Source organism: Panthera onca, chromosome D3 (assembly GCF_046562875.1).
Source record: "Panthera onca isolate mPanOnc1 chromosome D3, mPanOnc1 haplotype 2, whole genome shotgun sequence".
Classification (NCBI taxonomy): domain Eukaryota; kingdom Metazoa; phylum Chordata; class Mammalia; order Carnivora; family Felidae; genus Panthera; species Panthera onca.
Window position 1 is genome coordinate 70894372 of NC_138350.1, and position 22968 is coordinate 70917339.

The window sequence follows — 22968 nt, forward strand, 5'->3', positions numbered from 1 at the left end:
TAACCTAGTTGAGTCATGAAACAAGACAAAAATTACTTTGACTGTCCTCTTGAAAAATTAATACAATTTGTACTTTCTGCATATTTTTCAAAGTTAAGAAAAAATTCTGATAAAGAAGTAAACATAATCCTGTTAAGGAGCTTCATTAGTATGTTCCTATCTCTCCAATGTGATTCTATTTAAACACACTTTTGAAAGTATACCTTGTTTTGAGAAAGTGAATCTTGATGTAGAAATTCTAATAAAATAGGTAAATTAGAAGTTATTTGTGTAATTGAAAATTTTTCTACTTTAAAAATACTGTAGATCTCTTGAAGAAGCTCCTGCACTATTGTACTTAAATGTGATGTCTCAAATAATTTTATGCTTAGCTTTTTAGAAATATAATTATGCAAGTAGAGGTGCAGCTTTTCTATACACAGTAATCTTTTTATCACTCATTGTTATTCATTTGTGGAGAGATATCAGCTACCAGTTTTATTCCAAATATAGTTGAAGGAAATAAAGTTACTAAGACTTAATCAATTATATGCCACTTTAACCCTCTGGGACAATCAGAGAAACCAGAGAGCTCATAACCTTTTATTATGCGTGCTATACTTCCATATTAACCTCTTTGCCAATATTCTTTGCCTGAGTAGGAAAGGTGGAGGAGAAAAGAGCACCTTCTTAAGTTAGATTTTAATACTCGGTAACCATTCTAGTGGAAGGCTAAGGCAAATTATTCCTGTGATCACAATAGGGTTTTTAAGTATTTTCATTTCTTTAATGTTTTATTTATTTTTGAGAGAGTGAGACAGAGGAGAGAACGAGCAGGGGAAGGGCAGAGAAAGAGGGGGATAGAGAGAGAATCCCAAGCAGGGTCTGTGCTGTCAGCACAGAGCCTGACGTGGGGCTCTATCCCAGGAACTGCGAGATGATGATCCGAGCGGAAATCCAGAGTTGGATGCTTAACCAGCTTAGACATCGAGGTACACCAGTCTTTTCATTTTTTTTTTTTTTTTAGTCCTAGGAGGAACATGATTTGGGATAGCAAAGAGAAATGGTTTTAAATCTTGGTTCTCTCAATTGTTAGTTGAGTCAAGTTATATAACTTCTCTGTGGCTTTGCTTTTCATCTTTAAAATGCAGATTATAATGCTCGCTTTATTGGGTTGTTATAAGAATAAGGTAAAATTATTTTTACAAGTTCCTGAAACAGTATCTGGAAGTCAATCAATTAGATTGTCAATCAGTCAGAAGAAGTCAATCAATTAGAAGTCAATCAATCAAGATTTAAGTGTGCATTTCCTTCCCCTCTGACATAATGAAGAGGTGCCTGCTGTACTGATTGAAGACCAAAGCTTTCTCTCTGTCCCCTTAACCCACTTTGGTGTTTAGTTTGTAAGGTGTCCTTCTTCATCAGTCAGTGGGTTGCTATGCACTATTTGGTAAATGTATATGTCATCTAGAAGATGCTGGTGGAAACTAGTCTCTTCTAAACTCATCTCCCACTTTTTACACAGTCTACTTTCACCTGTCTGTAACAGTCTGTTTCAGGGGTTAGCAAACTTTGGCCTATTGGACAAATCTAGGCACCACCTGTTTCTGTAAATAAATCTCTATTGAGACACAGATCCAGGCCTATTCATTTAAATAGGTCTATGGCTGTTATTGTTTTTTCAGGTTTAACAACAGACTTGAGTAACTCTGATAGAGACTTTATGCCCACAAAGCCTAAATTATTTTCAGTCTGTCCACTTGCAGAAAAAGCTTGCAGATTGCTGGATTATTGCCTAATATATGACGACTAAACTTTTAAAATGTAGCTGATCAGAAGTTAAGTACTTGTTGACAAACAGATGTTGAATGAATGGAAAATAGAAAAAAAATTGTCAGTTGCTGTCATAGAGGTTTCTTAACTCTCCTAAGAATGGTGACAATGAGGACAAAGAAATAATATAATTGAGGAGAAATAACAGAGAAAGATGAGAAGCCAAAGGAAAGGAGTTCTGACATTAACCACTCCTGGACCTCACTTGAATTAAATGCTGTTTCTATGAGCCTCAGTTTTTCTGCCAAGTGAAAATAATTTCTGCTAAAACTAACATCATAAGTTCACATTGCACAAGCTTATGATATTTTCATATTACCTTGTTTTGTTTATGTGATAATGATCCTAATTAATACACCTACCTAAAGACAGAGTTCATCACGCATTCATTCTTTTCAAAAATTTCAGGAGAATCGGTGTCCTTGGGGGAGAGGCAGGTATGAGTTAAGCAGAGAGATAGAATTTATCCTTAGAAAGCATTTGAGGATGTAGGAAAACTTGTTTGGCATGGGACGGAGTTTCTAGAAGGCCCAGTGGAGGCAGAAGGAAGAATGAAAGAAGAAAAAACAAAGAGCTTGGAGAGAGGGGAAGTAAGAGGGAGAGATAGATGGCCATATTAAGCATGGGGATATTAATATTAAGCATGGTGAATTTAGTGGACAAGCATTTGTAACCTAATTGGTGATAGCAATCCCTGGTACGTGGAGGATAAGAGACAAGTCTTCAGGTACTGCTGGTGGCTGTAGGGTACAAGATGCGATGCTTGGTAAATGACAATTCAGAGCAGTATGATCTTTTAAGAGTCTCATTATGTCCAGTGAAATGGGCACTTCCCTAGGATGCAGAAGATCTAGATTGGAGGCCAAAGTATTCTGGCCTATGAGCAAGTCTCAATTCATCTGTAGATCTACACTATCTTCCCTGTTTACTTTCCAGGACTATTCAGAGAGTTTCGTGAAATACTGTGTCTCAGTGTGCTTAAAAAATCTCTTCAAATATGTGCAGTTTTATTAACTATAATGTATGAACAACCACAGAAAAGCATGGGCTTTTAGTATATTCTCAGAATTGATGGATTTATGCTTGTGCATGCACAGTTATACATGTGCACACACACACACACACACACACACACACACACACATGCACAAGAATTTTATAGGTCTACCTTTCTGGGAAATATGGAAATAGGGATATAGTAAAATGCCCTCTGTGTGCTAGTCTGATGGGCACTATTTTCCACTCACTACATTCCAAATATCTCCAGAAAACTTCAGAATATATCTTCAGGTGGTGGTTTTTAAATATCCAAAGTCATACATCAGTACCTTTTTACTCATTGAGCAAAAGAAAGCTCTTCCCAAAGTGGAGTTCTTTTTTTTTTTTTTTTTTTTTTTTAATATCATTAGACGTGGATAGGATTCTGATAGGTGCGTGATCTAGGGTTTTTACTGGGTTCCATCTTCCTGTATTAATGAAAAGCTACATTACAAATGGTTCTGCTTTCCCTGTATTGAAGGAAACACTCATGAAAGGTGATATCATATCTTAAGAGTAAAAACACTACATTTAGAGCAATTTGTTCTTCCCTTTTTTAAGTCTGCAGTAAATGGTATCCACATACTGTATTCATTCTGCTGGAGGATATGAAAACAAACATGGTCATTCTTTAAACAAAGGAATTTTATGTACGGATACATAAAATGATGATTCTTGTGTTATATTAAAAGCATATCGGGGCACCTGGGTGGCTCAGTAGGTTCAGCGTCCAACTTCAGCTCAGGTCATGACTCACGGTTTGTGGGTTCGAGCCCCGCATCAGGCTCTGTGCTCACAGGTCAGAGCCTGGAGCCTGCTTCAGATTCTGTGTCTCCCTCTCTCTCTGCCCTTCCCATGCTCATGCTCATGCTCTTTCTCTCTCTCTCTCTCTCTCTCTCTCTCTCTCTCTCTCTCTCTCTCAATAATAAATAAACATTAAAAAAAAATTAAAAAGCATAGCTAGGTATTTCCCTGATAAGCAATTGATTGGGATTGCTTTTATTGGTCATGATTTATGGGTGACAAGTTTGAGTAATTATTAAGCTTAATTGCACTTAGATGAGGGATTCTCCCCCCAGTTGTTTATCTTCGGGGCAAAAGTGAAAATAAATGTGTTAGAAAAATGTAGAGTTCAGTGGTTGCTAAATGAGCTTTTTAGTGGTTACATATGTAATGATTTAGACCATTAATATGTACATGCTGGAGAAGCTGACCATCTCATCTCAGGCTGCAGAAAATCCCACACAAACCGCTATTTTGCTTTTGTGTAAACACAGTCATTCAAATTCAATCACAAGTGAAGGTTTTCCTGAGGTTAATTTTGGTCTATCTGGGTGGCTGGTAAAAGTATTTTCAAGAAAATGAAATCATTATATTTATTTGGCATGTAGGAGGGCATCAGGTCAAGAGTATCTAAGGCTCTGCCAGTTCTGGAGAAGGAGGGCAACTAGTCTGATCCCCAAGAGCTTTGCCTTATTTCTATAGAATGATTTTCTAGGCAACCTGTTTTAGCTTTAATGTGAAGGGTCAGCAGAGCAGACTGGCATGCTTTCGTGAGTAAAAAATAAAACCACTGCATTTCTAAGCTCTGAAATCTTGTAGTTGCTCCTTATTACAGCTAAAGATGATGTAGAATCTTGTTACCAACATTACGGTAGGCAGCACAAGTGGGTTAAAATTCTCAGATCGGTATGCCAGTATAATAAACTGATTGTGGGTCAGGCTGTCCTCTTGCGTAGGCAAACATTTCTCTCATTTTTCCTTTATCTCATTAGTTCTTTAATAAATACTGCACAAGCTGTAACATTCTTCTTCAAAACTAAGGCTGGGAGAATTTCTGTAAGATACACATGAAAATAACGAAGTCAGGAGTTTTTACCTTTTATTTGGGTTTAAAAAAATTTTTAGAAAATGTCTGCACTGCTAGGTTTCCAAGAAGAGCAAGTACAGCCGTATTGCCAGTTTTTAGTCTGTTCAGCTGATGTAACAAATCACCATGGACTGAGCAGCTCATACAACAGAAGTTTATTTCTCACAGTCCTACAGGCTGGAAGTGTGAGATCAGGGCTCCATCATTGTCCTGTTCTGTTGAAAGCTCTCTTCCGGGTTGCACAGGGCCGACATCTCAGTGTACCCTCCTGTGGTAGAAAGAGGGGAAGGGGCTCTTCTGTTTCTTTTTGTTATAAGAACACTAATCCCATTCCTGAGGGCTCCACACTCATGACCAAATTACCTCCCAAAGGCACCCCTCTGAATAACCCTTAACAATTGGGGTTTAGGATTTCAATATATGAATTTGGAAGGGCAATACAGACATTCAGTCCTTAAGTACAGCTTCAAAAAACCTGGAGCTTATCAGTTGGTTAAGCTTCTGACTTTGGCTCAGGACACCATCTCACAGCTCATGATTTCGAGCTCCGAAGTGGGCTCTGTGCTGACAGCTGAGAGCCTGGAACCTGCTTCGGATTCTGTGTCTCCCTTTCTCTCTGCCCTTCCTTCCCTCTCCCCCTCCCTCCCTCCCACTCTCTCAAAATAAATAAACATTAAAGAAAAAAATTCAAAGAGACTGGAGCCTGGCTCAGAAACTGGAAATCAGTAACTGGACATAGAACCTTTCAAGTTTCATCAGCCCTAGTGACCTATTCATACTATAGTTAACTTTTATCTCCGGGCTTTCCCACTTGTGGTTTCTGCTTACTCATAGTCTTTAGCACCTAATGGATTCTACTCTAAGCTATATCTGTGTTTCTGCACAAAATTTCTGATAGAAGATATGGTTGGTATAGTTAGCCACTAGTAACAAGTTTAGGCCAAGCTTTTACCAGTTAGGCCCCTGGTCAGCATACAGATTTGTAACACTTGGCTCACAGGCCTAAAATTTACCCATCAGCTGACAGATGAAAAACCATGCACCTACTGCCATTCTGTACACGAAAGGCTGTGGGCATTCCGAGGCCCAGGTTTTCACTGCAGTGGGTTTTCTCTGCTGTTCATGACGATTAGAAGTGAACCAGTATTCCAATACTCATCTTTATGTCTGGTTTTCCAACAGAAGAAAATATAAGTTCTCCTAATTCGTATTATTAAATATTCATAAAAATATTTACTATTCAGGATTGGGACTGGCCCCTTCAGGTAAGAGGAAGAGCCGTCACATTCCTATTACTGCTAGGATTTAAAAGAGCTGTCTACAGAGTGCCTGGGTGTCTCAGTCAGTTAAGTGTCCAACTTCAGTTCAGGTCATGATCTCATGGTTTGTGGGTTCGAGCCCTGCACCAGGCTCTGCACTGGCAGTGTGGAGCCTGCTTGGGATTCTCTCTCTCTTCCCCTCCCCCACTTACACATGCATGCACACACACTCTCTCTCTCTCTGAAAATAAATAAACTTAAAAATAAATAGAATAGACAGATGTGTTTCCCTACAGCAGAAACACATTGCTGTTTCTTCAAGTCTCTACAGGTTTTGTTAAAAACCATTGGCATCACCTGTTCCTCAGAGTCTCAGACTCTCATCTTGTATAGTCACTCATGCCAATGACTTGCACATATAAGAATTATTCCTTATCATATACATTCTGCCTATAAGAAGAGGCATCTACCTCTAGCTTCCTTCTTATCTACCAAAGTCACCTTGTGGATGCAACAATGATAATATCTGCTCCAGGCAGACTTCTTGTCCTGTGAATCGGAGAAAGGAACACATCTGCCCTTAGCCTATTTGCCTTTCTGGAAAAGTATCATGGGTAATCCTCCTGTCCAATCAAATGGAAAATTTCAACAAATTTCTAAAACAAACAAACAAAAAACTATAGTAGAAAGCTGTAGTTAAAACTTTGAATGCAACTAAAACCTACTAATATAGTTCAGAGAAATAGGAATATGCTACATACAGTATAGTGTATATTGCATACTGAAAAAAATTAAAAATAATATATTTTAAGGAATTTGCTGTTTACAGATAATTTCATATGATTGCTATGTTTCATTAAGTAGAAAGGTCAAGGATATTATCTGTCTTTGAGGGATGACACGTATTTTACACATACACACTTACACATTTGTGACACCTTTTGGATATGGAGCTGCCCAAGGCTGAGAATAGGTAAGTCCTTTGTCCAAGTTCATCAGCAAGAAAAGCAGGAAGGCGAAGTGAAAGATTCCAAGCATTTGAGAGGATCTGTCACTAGGTTTAAGTTTTAATTGTACCACTTTGTAGTCACGTGACTTTGGGGTAGTTACTAAACATTTCTAAGTAAGCCTCAGTTTTGTCAGTTGCAAAATGGGGATTGTCGCAGAGTTATAAAAACAGAGAGATTATGCATGTAAAACATAATAGATGGCACCCAGGAAGCGTTCAATAGGTGGAACTAGGACTTTGGGCTTTATGTTTAGTGTTCTTCCTACTCCACCATACTTCAAGAATTAAAAATAGCATTTTGCAGAGAAAAGGAATGAAATTACCAAAACCTAGGAAAAACATATGTCTTGACTGTCTTTGTCCCAGAACATTTACTAAGTGTCGGGAAACATTCAGAGATACGCACTAGTAGGAACTGGAGGAGAACCCCCGAGACAGGCAGAGATCCGCTCCTTTACTTTCCTGGAAGATGTGGAAAGCTGAGGGGAGCACAGACAGGTGCAGCTTCCGGTAACGCCAGTCTAATTTATTTTCATTGGCTTTAGCGACCCTAAAACCGGAAGGCAAAGGCTACAGATAAAAGATCTAGAAAGGTGACGCCGGAAGTGAGAAATGCTGCAATTTCCCAAAGAGAGATTATAAAGAAATAAGGTAAATCGTCCTCTAAATAGCTGCTATTTACTGCACAATTTCCATTAATGTCACTGTCTTTGGGGTGTCCTTCTAGATGTTCAAACATCTACTCCAAAGCTGTCACTGCTTTTAAACCACCTCCTGTTCTCTGGGCTATTTTGTGAGGAACCCCTTCTCTCCAGGGCTGCCTTCAAACTGATGAGTCAAGCAGTTAGCTAGTGTTTTATCAGTCCTACAAACTGCTCTGAGATGTGTGTCACATATAAACAATAAAAGATTCCAGGGCTTCTCACTACAAGGATGCCACTTATGCTTGTCTCCAGAAGACACAGAAACTACTAGAAACCTCTGAAAAGCAGTTGAAACATGCTAGTTCTGTTCTACAACATTTGCCCTCCAAAATCATTCAACACTAGCTTTATTTTTTTAAGTTTATTTATTCTGAGAGAGGGGGAGAGAGAGGGAGAGAGAGGGAATCCCAAGCAGGCTCCGCGCCGTGAGCACAAAGCGTGACGTGGAGATAGTGCTCATGAACCGTGAGATCATGATCGGAGCCAAAATCAAGAGTTGGACGCTTGTTGGACTGAACCACCCAGGCACCCCTCAACACCAGCTTTAAATATAATACGACAGTCAAAAGATACACCAGTTTGATAAATATTTGAAAGTAAATCCATATATTCATTGCACTATAGTTTGGATATGGCATTTAAAAATATCAAACTTATTTCCTTACAGAAGTGTTTCCTGAAAGTAGACTTGAAATTTGGTTTTTGTTTTCTCTCTCTCTTTATGGCCCTACTAGCTTAATGAGTTTCCTTTTTTTTTTCTTTATTTCTTTTTTTTTTTTTTTTGCTTGAACTCTTCTTGGCTTGTGAAAATTACTCAATAATGCTGCTATATTAAAATATTTCATCTACCTCCCTTGACACCCACATTCCTACCTCCCTTTTATAGTTTCTTCTGCTTCATTGTTACCTACTGTCATCACTTTCTCTGAGGTTTAGTGTCTGTACTAATACCTCCTAAGGTTTTCTGGAATAATCCGTCATGATCCATGTTTTATTCTTGATCTTAAAGAAAGAAAGAAAGAAATTAAATCCCCCAAACCAACCCACCATCTTAGGCAATTATTACTTTCTGTGAGCCAATCTCATTTCCATAACCACCTCCACTCTTTCACCTTGCTCAGGCAAAAGGTAGAGATTTTGCTGCAGTCTTTCTGACAGTGACGTCGTTACTCATGGCCAGCATCAAGCCTGTGGATAACCTAGTGGTCTTGGTACTTATGCACTATCTGAGGGATTGTGTGCAGAACTTAGTCTAAATTCAAAAGCAAAGCCCATCCTCTGGTTTCTTCTACTCTAGGAGGAAAAGATTTATGCTGACACTTAGGGGAAGAAGGGTCAAAAATTCATACTGGCCAGATGTCTTATGCATGGTGATTAGTAAGAGGATTTCACACAAAAGTTGCATCTGTTAATTCTCTGGAGCATTCCTTAAGGTTTTTGTTTTTCAGAATTGTGGAAGCTGAACAGTTCACAAAGTTTCACCAAGATAGGTTCTAGAACCTGATCCTTTATTGTAAAGTGTTGTGTAGAGTGAGTTCAAAGTGCAAAATAATATTACCATTAATTTGGATTTGAATGTTTCTGCACAAGGCAAATGGCATTTTTTAAAGGCATATTCTGGGAGCTGGATTTCATGTTCAGGTGCTGCTCCATGGGGAGACAACAGCTGAGAACCGTGCATCAACATTGATTGAAGGGTTTGTGTGTGAGAAGCCCTTCTTTCAAATAAGTAATTCAATGAAGGTTAAAGGAGGGAGTTTCTTGCCCAGTGGGTGGTGGCGGAAAGAGGAGAGTTGTCTGTAAATTATTTTCTATCCTTTTACCTTTTCTGAAGGCCACCTTTCCTAACCTAGAGACAAACTGTCAAGGGTGATGAGATGTAATTCACATAACATAAAACATACACTTTAAAAGTGTGAATTTTTAGTATATTCACGAACCTGGGCAACTATCAACAGCTATCTACTTGTGGACCATTTTCATCACCCCAAAGAGAAATGCCATACTTCCTTTCCCACCCTCTCTCCAGTCCCTATTCCACTAATCTACTTTATATTTCTATGGATATACCTTTTCTGGACATTTCATATAAGTAAGATCATATAATATGTGACCTTTAAAATTTTTAATAGGTATTTTTATTGAGATAATTGTGGATTCACATGACATCGTAAATAATAATACACAGAGGTCCTGTGCATTCTTAACACAATTTCTTCCAATTCTAAAATCCTATGTCAGTGTAGTACAATATCATGACCAGGATACTGATATTGATGCCAGCCACGGATAGTATTCAGATTTACCCAGTTTTACTTAGAATCATTTGTTTGTGTGAGAGCTCATGTCTCTGTATTTCATTCCAAATAGTTTTGTCACACATGAAGGTGTACCAACCACTAAAGTCCAGATGCAGAAAAATTCCATCCCCACAGGAATCCTTGTACTCTCATGTTGAATGCCCCCTCACCATTGTGACCACTAATCTGTTCTCCATTTCTGAAGTTTTGTCATTTCAAAAATGTTATATAAATAGAATCAAACAGTATTTAAGCTTTTGGGATTGAACTTTTTGACTTAGCATGATTCCCTGGAGACCATCCAGGTTGTGGCATATATCCATAGCCCATTCCTTTTTCATTGCTGTGTTATAGTCCATTACATGTTAACCATTTATCTGCTGAAGGACAGCTGAACTGTTTCAAGTTTTTAGCCATTATAAATAAAGCTGCTATGAACATTGCTGTATAGGCTTTTGCTAAATTTTCATTTTTCTGGCATAAATGTATAAGAGTACAGTTTCTGAGTACAATATGGAAATTGCATGTAAGTTTATAAGAAATTGCCAAACTCTTTTCCACAGTGGCTGTATATCCTGTTACATTCTCATTGGCAATGTATGAGCAGTACAATTTCTCTGCATCCTCACTAGCATTTGGTTCTATCATTATTCTTTTTTTTTTTTTATTTTAGCCACTTTGATAGGTATGTAATGAAGATGTGGCTTCTGTGACTCACTTAATTCACTTAGCACAGTGGTTCATCTGTATTGTAGCATGTATCAGTACTTTATTTTTTTGTATTGCCAAATTAAGTTCTATTGTATGGATATACCACCTTGTGTTTATCAATTCATGACCTAATGGAAGATATTTAACAGTAAGAAAAATTATTTCTTAAAAAAGGTTTCATATTAAAATGCTATTTAAAATATAGCTTCAGTTTTTAAAAACACCTGGCACCGTATTAGATGCTTCCTATGTATTCTCTCACATAACTTTCATAACAACCATATAGTCATTATGGACAAACTGGAAACTCACATATTAAATCAAGCTATGGAAAAAGAAAATAAATCTATCAGGAAGACTTATTTGACTTGGCTAAATCAATTTTGAAAACAAAATTTTAATATCTCCCATTAGATTAATTCACACACTTGGCCTACTTGGCCTCATGCGGAATCTGTGTTTGCCAGACCTGACTTACTTTCTAAGTCATCTTACAGATAAAGAGATTAAGGTTCATTCACTCACTGCACAAATATTTGTTGAGAGCCTGACATGCATTGGACTTGTAATAGATGCTGTGATTCAGAAAGGCTAATTAACTTAGAAGAGGTCACAAATTTAGTAAAAGCGATGATTGAGTACTACATTGCATATTGAGAGTAAAATTTCATCTTTAATGCTTATTTTCTCCAAATCCTAATTAAAGCAATCCAGGGAAATGTTTCCAACTTAAGGTACTTCATTTGTGATCTTTAATGTTTCTTACATAAGTGAAGTATTAGTATTATTTTGAAAACATAATTTCTATTCAACTTGTCAAATGCATCATATTATTTTACTTTATTGGCCAAAGAATCCAATAGCCAAGCTCCCTGACATACTGGCTCCCCATTGTAAGTTTTGTCCAGCCTCATTATGGATAGCTGGAATACAGATATTGAGTACAATATATCATTAAGTCTACTAATAAACTTGAGTTTCTCCTTTACTACTTTTCTCCATCCCCCACCGTCAATGAGTAATTTATCTCAAGCAGCAATATGCATAAGTTACCTTTGAAAAGAAGGGACATGCCATTATCAGTCACTGCATGGACGAGTTAGAGCCAGCTCTGTCATGGGAGAGAGCAGATGATTACAATCAATAATCAATCAAAGAACTAGTGACAGTAATTATACATCACCTTCTGTGGAAGCTTCACTTAAAGCTTAATATTGCAAGATCCAATTTCTGGATCTATTAGGTGCTTTGCTGTTATCCTGAACCTGCTCCTGACAGAGCAATCCTGGAATGTAGAACACCTCTACTTGGGCTCTCTCCCTTTGGAGAAGGAAGAAACAGTGGAGCAGAACTGAATGTGTGAGATGAACATAGCAGTTCTAGGCCTTGTCTGATTCCTTATTACTCACCCTATTTTCTGTACAGCTGAGGCCGTATGGGGTGTATCATTGCGATCCAATCTCTTGTTAAGCTGACACATTTGTGAAACTTGGTGGCAGAAATTTTATAACTAGATGTTAAAATCATGTCCATTAAAATATGCTGTCCAATGAAAAGCACGGTCTCTATAAAACCAGAATTAATTTGAGAAGATTGTCTGGGAGGTTTATTGGGCAGTGAATGCGTTTTAAAAACACTAAAATAATTCTTTAATTGGAAACAATATAAAAAAATGCAAATGCCTTTCTATTTGAAATGAAAGAAATATATTCTGAGGAAATTGGTATGTGCTGATTTTCCAAATTCATTCAATAAACGTTTCCTGAGCCCCCCTCAGGGCTATGTTGCACAAGGACAACATAGATCTGTGTCTTTCAGGACCAAACTATTGGGCATAGGGTGGAAAAGTAGATGCCTGATGATATGGTGCAAAGTGCTGGGGGTTGTAAGAGTTTGTGCAACATGCTTTGGGTCACAGAAGAAGATGTATAAGGTCCTGGGGGAATCTGGACTCCTTAAAGAAAAGGGGCTTTTAAATTGGAAAAGGAAAAAAAAAGTGGGGAGATACCATTTCAAACACAAGATCATGCAGGCACTAAGGTAGAACAGGAGAACAAAAGAGCAAGGCCTTTTCAAGCCAGGGTGTAAAGGTCTGTTGTCATACAGTCTGGGTCTGGAGTTCTTTCTTGTCCAACAAGAAAGCAGGATGCAGGATTAAAATGCGAGAGATGGCTAATGTCCCGGAGAAGACAAGAGCCCTGAGTAAGGGTCCTTGCTCCATTTTTTATTAGGCTTACAAACCTGGTGGTGGGCATGTACAAAGAGACAATTAAATAATGAACATTAACTCATGGGCATGAGGTAAAGGGGGTTTTGAAGATACGCAGGGTTGGGGGTTTGGGTTAATAAAAACCAAAATCCTGGCAGTAGGAAGGTTGTTTACAGGAGACTTGAAGCACCACCTCTATTTAAACTAGTTTAGGGGACAAGAAAGACAGAGCATGCTACCTCAGGGTCAACAAGGCATCTTTCTTTTGCTAATTAGCTCCACTCTGGGCAACTTTACCCTGCAGCGGTCTATAGCCCTATATACCTATTTACCTAATTTAGTCCTTCCTTCCCGCAAAAGCAGCTTTGTGCTATAGTAGTAAGTTGGGGTGTTTCCCTGCCCAGAATACCTAATCTTTTTTGCTTCCTATATCTTTGTACTATACTGGGGACTTTGCCCTGCCTTATCTGTACTTATTTAACTAATCTTGTTTACCCAAACTTGGGTGTGAACATCCTATGGCTAATTCTTTATGCCTTGTTAACCAATTGGTGCAAGCTCAGGGAATTCCTAAGCTTATTCCCCAGTCTGTAAGTTTGAGAAATAGAGGAAGGGGCAGGGGATTTTGCTGGGAAGAAGAATGGTACATGGAAATAGGAAATGGAGAGAAGATAGATGCTGTCAACAATAGGGTACAAGAAGCCTATGCTGTTCTAACATACGGTTATTGGATTTGATACGAGTTTGTTGGAACTAGAATGTCAAAGGGGAAGAAAGTAAATGGATCAACATGAATTTCAAGAAACTCTTTCACAGTAAGAATGGAGAAAAGACAGAAATAGGAAGCTGGGGTCAGACGGGCTAAGTAGTAGGCTGTTTCTTCCTTAGGTATTTTACTCAGTGTAACTTTTTAACTTCCTCCAAAAAGGACATCCTAGAGATGTGGGCTTCCCCACAGGGTCCTCTCTTACAGATCTAAGGAGTATTTTTTAAATTGGGAGCAGGACAGTTTTATCAATGTAAGAATTTTTAGTAAGGCTCACATATCAATCATATTAAAAGTTGAATGTTCCTTGGCTACAGGTGGCCTCCATTCCACATCTGGGACAGGGCTCCCAATCTTAAAGACGAGTCAAAAGTGACAGTGTTTGATTTAACCACTTTGTCTAAATGTTACTGAAAAATGAGTTTGAAAATATACCGAATTCCACCTATTTCCCCTAGGACACGTCCTATTGTATCAAGTTGGAATGCCTTTTTTCTTTTATTACTGATTTTGCTTCTATTTGAAGGGTTATTTCAACATTTTGTAAAAGAGACTTAATTCCCAAGAAAACTCCTAGACATTTTACAGAGAAGTCTGGAACTTTTAAAACAATCTCTCCTTTAAAGTGCTGCATTGCTGACAATCAGACCCTCTCAGAGAACCAGGTTTGATTATTATTTCTTCATGTAAGGTTTAGCCTCAGTGCAGTGCCTTCCTGATTTTAATCATCCTTAAGGAGATGGATGCTGTCAATACTAGGGTGCAAGAAGCCTATGCTGTTCTAGCATACAGTTATTAGATTTTATTCTTTTTTTTACTGGAGAGTTTAATCAGGAACTCTGATTTTTCTTCATCTGAGTTTCTCCCCAGGTCCTTGTCTTATCATGGGAAAACAACCTCCAGTCTAGAGGACAAACACCACTGGAAACAATAAGTTGCTGTGCCTTTGCTTCAGGGAATATATAAATAAATACAGTAATCAGTAAATAAATAGACAAAGTAATATTTAAAATCTTCCTTATGATATTTTTAGACTTGGGTTGCAAAACATAAACAAGAAACTGTCGGGTAGAATTTTGAAATTATTAGCTTTCATAGGTTCTAAAATTAGGCTGTTATGGGGTGGGTTTTGGAAATTAGCTTTTTCAAAATGATGTTTCCCATTCAGTGTTGGAAAGTAAACACAGCTACTGTTGAGGCTGCTGCCTGGAGGCAAATACATAGTTAGCTGAAATCTTCCAGGATATAAATATCTCCTAGGGTTTCTACTTGGAGACTTAAAATTACAGTCTGAGAAGGCAACTACAGTCTACTGCACATATACATTTTTGGACCCCTTGTAGCCATCTCATATCCCCAAGTATTACATGTCTGGAGAAAAAGAAAGAAAGAGAGAGAGAGAGAGAGAGAGAGAGAGAGAGAGAGAGAAAGAAAGAAAAGAAAAGAAAAGAAAAGAAAAGAACATAAAGAGAAAAAAATGCATATTATTAGAGAATAACACATGGCTTTTCACTGTCTGCTAATGTAAAATGTTGATTTTTACCCTTGAGAAACTCTAATTATATCGCATGCTAGCTGTCCAAAACTGGTCAGTGATCTCCCCATGTTTGTGCCTCGCTCTGATCACCTGACAATCTCATTTCATATCTCTGATGAAGTACAATTCTTATCCATGAGCACTAGAATATCCTGACTTTGCCCATCCCTGAGAATTACCCCCCCTTTTTTTACTTTCTAAAAACCCACATCTTGTACTTTTCTTCAGGCTCTTGCTATGGCCACCTGACTGGGCTTATATCCTCGATTCAAACTGTCCATGAATCATTGCCAGTAGGCTCTTCCTAAAACAGAGCTAAACATTTCATTCCAGCATCCAAACAACCATTGGATTTGGCAGTGCTTCCTCCATCCCCAGTGTGTCATCAGACCCCCACAACCATATAGCAACCTATGTGTCAAGTGTACCCTCCTCTCCTGCTCACCTCCACCTGCCATCACACTACATAGGGCCCGACATGTGGTCACTTTTGAACTTCCTGCTGCCTTTCTGCCTTGTTCACACTGTGGTGTCAACTCAAACTCTCTCTTTTCATTTGTTACACTTTTCAAAGGCTGTCTGTTGTGATATCCTCTTCTCTCCCCTAACACTGCTCTTCTTTACTTTTACTTTTTTGAAGCTTATCACATATTACTTTTGTAATTAAAAAAAAATGCACATGCAAATATATACAACTTTACCAACACCTGTCAAATCTTTCCTGATTTTGCCTGTTCAAACTGAATTTCTTCCTTTTCTAGTCTGTCTATATTTGTCTCCATTTTTTTAAATTACATAATAACTCCTGCCTTGTATTTTGGTTGGTTTTATCTCCTTCCATCCCTCTATACCTCAGACCAGAAACAGCTTCATGATACTTACTGACTCTTCTCATCTTTGTATTTCTAGTAGCCCTTTCAAAAGGCCAGCTCATGGGCTTTGCTAGACTCATAACTCCCCAGAGAGCTGCTTGCCTTACTGTAGTATCCTATTTGTCTTAATATAATTCCCTCTCTAGTAGTTTCTTGTAAACAGGTCTTTTCTCTTAACCTAGTTTATAAACTCCTTCATAGCAGTGGCTATCTGTTCTTTTTATTTTTCCTTAGATCAGAGTAGGGTTTTAATAAAGTGTGTTGAATGAATGAATGAATGAATAAATGAATGAATGAATGAATGAATGATGTAGGGTGGGTGGCATGGCCTCAGTGCTAAGGTTGGCTGACCTGGGGTTAACAGACATATGTGTAAAAAAAAATAAAATTAGTGTCTTGTTCTTTCCAGCTGGAAAGGAGCCTGATTTTAGCAAGTATACGTTAATCAGCAATTTGGGTTTAGATATTGGAATGTATACTGGTGTTGGGATGTCCTCAACTCTTGTCTCTGATTCAGTATAAGTTTTGAGTTCCTTCTTTAATGAAAGATTTTTTGTGAGGCTTAATGTATACTGTAATCAACTTGGAACCATAGACATTTTAAGATTAATGAATCCCTGGGGAGAGTTCTGAGTTCTTGAATGAAACAGTCTCTGCAAAGGCCTAAGAGAATTGCAAGGTAAACCTATTTAAAAAACTCCAAAAACCTTGATTTCAAAGTTCAGTTATATTTAGGTAAAGGCCAGTGGGAAATCTTGGTAATTCTAGTCTAACTGGAATTCTAGAAGCTGTATTCACTTTTTTTTTGGTTATATGATGTGATGTTCAGTGGAATTATCTTAATGTAAGTGGAATGATTCCTGTGTCACAGTTCTGTTTTGTTTGTTTTTTAAATGTACACATTAGGAAGATACTATCCCTATATTTTAAAGCTATATCATTCCATTTTGCTTGGCATTATTACTTTGCTTTTTAAAGATCCTCCAATTTGAGTGGCAACCAGGAATTTGGTCTTCAGTATGATTTCTGTTCTTTTTCTGAAGAAAGGAGTTACTTACAATTGGGTCTAATTAATTTTGTTCTGTTAGTAAAGGGAAATAGGTAACCTTGGGACCTGAAACATAGAATTACATTGCCGTGAGTTGGTAATGAAAGATTTACAGAATATTGAAAGGAAATCCTTTTTCTGAGGAAGGAAGTTAGGAGTTCATTATTTATGGAAGGGTACCTTCCTTACTGTAACATTACCCTTCTCATGGCAGGGATATTTTCATGTTTAATTGCTGTCTTCTTTCAAGGCCTAGGGTATGGCCTTGTTCAATGGAATTGAATTTATAATGGTAGCAGAATCAATTCTAGAATGTAAAATAACCCACAAAATAAATGTACATAATAAGAATTTGGACATAGGGTAAAGGGAAAGTGAAAACTACAATTCCCTGCTATCTTACCAGGGTAAGAAGGTAGATATGTGTTTAGCAATAATGGAACAGTATCAAGCAAAGCACAATTAAATCCTTGGGGGAAACTGTGTACTATTGTGTCATGGAGACCTTTATGGCCGAAGCAGAGCTTGCCTCGAAATGGGAAGGAAGTATAGAATATGAATTAGCAGAGTGGAAGAGGAAAATCATTCCAGAAAGGAGAAAGCTGTAAGTGTAGATACAGGGCTATATGGGACTATTAGAGAGAAGGCCATCTTAACTGGGAATATAGGTTCAGTTCAAGAAGCAGTAAATGGTAAAATTCTCTGGAAACTATATGTGCCTATAAGTGGGGAGCTTGAATGCTTATAATGGATAGGCTTGATCTGATATGAGCAATGATTCATCTTTCTAAGCCTCCAGTCTTTAAATGTGTGTGATTAGAGGTGAATTTCTCATTTATGTTATACTTTGGAAGTTATCTGGGACACAGTAGAGTCATTTTCCTCCATAGACAATATGATAACGCTGTGAGAAAGCAGTCAGGATTGAAGTGTGTGTGTGTGTGTGTGTGTGTGTGTGTACGCATAAGTCAGAGTAGGGGGGTGAGCTGACATTTGACTAGAGAACTAGAAAGCTTATGAATATTCTGGGGGGTGGAGGGAGAGAGTCCTTATCCAAATCCCAGTGATTTTGACTTGGGGACTGAAGTAAACAGAAAGAGAAAAATAAAGATGGGAAAAAGAAGAAAGAATAGTTCTGAAGTTTGGATAACTTTTCAACTACTTGAAGATCGTAGAGATGAGTTTATCTTGTAGAGGGGAGGTTTGACTCTCAGTGTTTTCAAGCACAGACCATGGGAAGCAGAGGCAAGAAGGGGTGGGGGGGACACCACAAGACAAGGTATCAGTACCTTCTCATTGGTATGAATCAGTGCCACACATCCGTCCACTATCAGTTTCCTCATGCATAGAATGAGGCCTTTTGAACTAATCCTCCAAGGACCCTGCCAGCGCTATAAATTCTAAAAACTGAATTGCTTTATTAGATTAAACATGCTGTTCTGATTTCATCCTTTGTTTTAGATGTGTTAGTCTCATTTCCACAATGAAATTATGATGGGATTCAGAAAACTCTGGTTGAACTGAATTGGTTGCTCTGCTAATGTTTCCCATGCTTTTGGTAAGAACACAGTTGTTCAAAAGATGACTGGTGATGGGAAAAGAGGCATCTACTTTCTCACGTGAAAGAATAAGATACAGACAGGCACACTCAAAGTTGAGTTTCAGGGCTTCCAAAAACTGTGGCCACAGTGTTCTTAAAATAGAACTCTAGAGTGATTTGTGGGAGATGGGGAAGTTTGTGTCTTTGTGCTGTTGACTTCAGAGTCCATTTAGGCTTGTTAAACTTCTTTTCCACAATCCTGTATATGTCATCTATCATTTTGCAACAAAACAAAACAAACAAACAAAACAACACCACTCTTTGTTATATTACATTTTTAGCCTATCACCTCTTTCCCCTTTCTCAGAGGTTGAGAGATTGAGGAGAGACTGAAAGAGAGAAAGAGAATACAAGAAATGCTGATGGGTACAAAATGAAGAAAAACATTAGTATAAAAGTTTAAGCAAGAGACAACTTAAACCCTAATCTTGTGTATATCTAAAAATATCATCTGACCATGGTATTTTATTCATTCACATGCAAGCTCTGCTCTGTAATTTATTATTCACCATTTGATTAGCTTCTTATTAAAGTTGCATTATCACTTATAGAAAACTAAACTAGTATCATAATTCTGTTATCAATCAGGGTGTCTCTGTGGAGATTTTAGTCAGATTTTTGTCTTGTTATGAGGGAAATTTTGGTGCTTTAATGTGTGTGTGTGTGTGTGTGTGTGTGTGTGTGTGTGTGTGTGTTTGCGTGTATGTATACATATTACATTGATTATCTGTCATAAGTTTGGAACCAAGTTTTCATGTTCCCTGAAAAATCTTGCCCTTTCCTTGCTTGTGTTTTGTAAGCTGCTGGCTGTCCTGTCTTATGGCTAAGACCTGCAAAGACAATTCAAGTTTGCTTTCCTAGGAATAAGATGTTTATCAAGAGACAAAGCCAATGGTGAATATATTGAGCAGAGGTCCTTGAGAATCAGCAAAAAATTTAGAGTTAGTGTTTTCTCCTAGAAAGGAACTGGGTAACAGAAGGTTATAAGTATCAATGCACTCTTGAGCCGGTTGTCCCTAACACTGTCCATGTCTTATTGTCCCTAACCCCATTCCAAAGGCTTTGTCTCATTTGGGCCACATAGTCACCCAGTGAGCCAAGTAGAGCAAATGACATCGTCTCTACTTTATGGATGAGAATATGGTGGCTCATTGTCTTTATGAGACTTTCTCAGATAACATGGTGCATAAGGGAGCCAAAGGAGAAACAGATCTTAATATTTCTAGTACAGTGTTCTTCCTGCCACTCTTGCCACCTCACTCATAATTTCTCCTTGTTCAGTAACCATATGGTCTTCTCCTTCTGCTCTATCAGGCAAGAGCAAATGAGCTCAGAACTGTGAAAGCAATTTTAATTATATCTTCTCATTGCCCTTAACACTGTTGATGATTGTCTTTAGTGCCAATAATAACAATAACAACGATCCTTGGTTAAATTAAAATCTTTAACCTCCACTTTCTACAATGGATAGAGATAGCTTTATAATCCTAAGAAGAAAAAAAAAAATAGAATTCTACTCTCACACCCTCTGTGTTCTAACTCTGTTACCTTTGGAAAGTCATTTTGATTTTTGAGTGCCTATTTGTAGAACTGGAGAATGATAGGACATGAATAGATGAGCACAAGGATCATTTCTAACCTCAGTATTTAATAAGGTTTGGACCTGAGTTTTGCTATTTTGGGGGCAGCATGGGAGACTTTCTTTGGCCTGAAGCCTTTCTGAGTAGCCAGAACAAGCCCCTTCATCCTTGATATTCTCGGCAAATGCTTTCAGTGGCTCTCATATTCATGTAACCTGGATATTCTCCACTTTTTTTAAATAATCAAAGCTCTGATTATTGAACCCAGATCTTCTGGGAAGCTCTGAATATAGCACCTAGGTGTGAGGAGACTAATTAAACCTTTTGCTTCTAAAAAGAGATATGTATCTTTTATCATTATAGAGCTGCATTTTATAGTATTATATTACCTTACTACTTTAAATAAAGATATACTAGGACCTATATTGTAGTAGTTCCTAAAGTAAAAATGTAATGGGGGCGCCTGGGTGGCTTAGTTGGTTAAGTGTCCTACTTCAGCTCAGGTCATAATCTCGCAGTTTGAGCATTCAAGCCCCGCATCAGGCTCTGTGCTGACAGCTCAGAGCCTGGAGCCTGCTTCAGATTCTGTGTCTCCCTCTTTCTCTGTTCCTCCCCTGCTCTCACTCTGTCTCTCACTCTCTCAAAAATAAATAAAGATTAAAAAAATTGTTAAGTAAAAATGTAATGAAATGTATAGTTTTTACTATAGAATAATTTAACTCTCATCTTCAGTGCTGCCTCTGAATTAAAAAAAAAACAAAACCTTTAAAAATGTTTGTTAATAGCATTCACTCAAAAGTATTGAAAGAATAAATAAGTTTAAGTGTTTAACAACATTTAGAATGCATGATAAATGCCTATTTTAAGCTTTGAATACATTTGAAAATTGAATTAAATGCCAGCAGAAAAAATTTAAATTAAACCACAGAACCAGTCTCTGACCATAAATATGGAGAATCAAGTGTGCTTTGATGCCACTGATGTTGCAGGATTTCTGTTTAAAAAATACTACTGGATGTTCTAATGGATTGAGGGGGCAAGAGGTTACATCTTGGAACCCTAATCTAAAAGAGCAAAGAAAATGAAGAGCATCCTGGAAGAGGATTTATGATAGAATAGGAGGATGAGTTGAAGGTGTTGTGAATGTTTATCCTAGAGAAGTAATGGGGAGACATGATAAATACCACTGAATGTTTGTAGTTGGGCCAGAGAGTATTGGCCTCAACTTGTCCTGTAGCTCCGTGAATGTCAACCTAGGGTTTAAGAAATTGAAAAGGGACAGATTTCACCTTAACATAAGAAGTAATAGTTTACTGGTCAGGTCAGAAGCGTGGCTCCCTGGGGAAGCTGAGTTCCTGACTGTCTTCCTGGCAGTGGGGCACCTGTTTCCTATCTGGGAGCCAGTTTATGCAATGACTGCAAAGTTCAGTCTTCAGCAGTGAGTTTAAAACTGTTATGGTCATGTGTCCCTCTCAAAATTAGATGGACACCAGGAACCTTTTATCAAGGAAAAATCGTCAAAGATTCGGAGGGCGGCAACAGTCCATGACTACTCTTCAAGACATAAACATCCGTGGACCTGTGATTGACAAACCTGACCACAGTTATAGTTTCCCATATTTTTTTAGGAAGACCCTCCTGCTTCAGGGGGCTGGGAAGACAGGGAAGTAGGAGATGGACAGACATGCTTGTATCTTTCCTTCCTAAAGGAGGCCTCCTGGATGTGAACTGAAAGTTACCTGTTTCCCTTGTTTATTTTGCCAAGTCATTATTTTTCTCTCTCAACTGTTTGAGGATTCTCTTGCTGTCACTGGCTCTCCCTGAAGTTCTCACCTTGACATGCTGGGAGAAGAGCACCTGGTGATAACTAAATTGAAGCACTGAATGTTTTGACACCAGCGAAGGAACAAGCAGGTCATTTGGTCTATTTTTAATGTCTCCATTGGCATTTCCTTCCAGCTTTTTCTTGTGGCACCTCAAGACGCTCTTCCCTTGCTGCCTGCTCCCTGTTGTGATAAATACTTATGATCACACAGGTCACATCTTGTATCAAGAACAATTGACTCAGCATGCTGGGTCTTTGGTTCACTCCTCAGGTCTTGCTCACCTCTGCTCTTCTATGCACATCAAGGTTTCAGAAACAGTCAACAGAAAGAAAACTTGCGGGGGTTTAGTCCCCTTTGCAATAAGTTTATGGTGTACCTGGCATATACACAGGTATATTTTCACTCTTTTAAAAAAGAACCTCTTCTCATGGATTGACTGAACATTTTCTGGAAAACTTAAGATCTTGGCAACAGGTACCAGGTTTCTTTTTCTCCTGAGTTATAACCATTATAATCACCCATTAAACCTAATGAAGGTTAGGTTATGGAGAATGATACTATGCTCTATTATACCTTTTCAATTGCCACTTCAGCTCAGGTTTGAGACAGAACAATTAAGAACTGTTTTAAGAACGCTTAGCAGTTCAGAGGTGTGTGATAAGTGAAGAAGAAACGGGAAAAAAAAACATTCTAAGAAACCGACAGCACATCCAATCTACAGGGAAGATAAGAGGCTCAATTAGATTGTGGAAGCAAGGGCCTCTTTCATTCAGTCATTTTTTTAGCTTGTGGAGAAGTAACTTTTTGGGATTTAGCTTATCAGAGTC

General features: G+C 38.1%; 1 protein-coding gene and 1 pseudogene across 2 annotated transcripts in view; one reads left to right on the top strand and one right to left on the bottom strand.

Moving 5' to 3' along the window:
• LOC145713000 (uncharacterized) overlaps positions 1–12183 on the bottom strand; it is a 52172-nt pseudogene extending 39989 nt beyond the window's left edge.
• Positions 1–22968, top strand: part of DCC (DCC netrin 1 receptor) — a 1134523-nt gene that overhangs the window by 178900 nt on the left and 932655 nt on the right. The gene's annotated exons all lie outside the window — the stretch shown is intronic.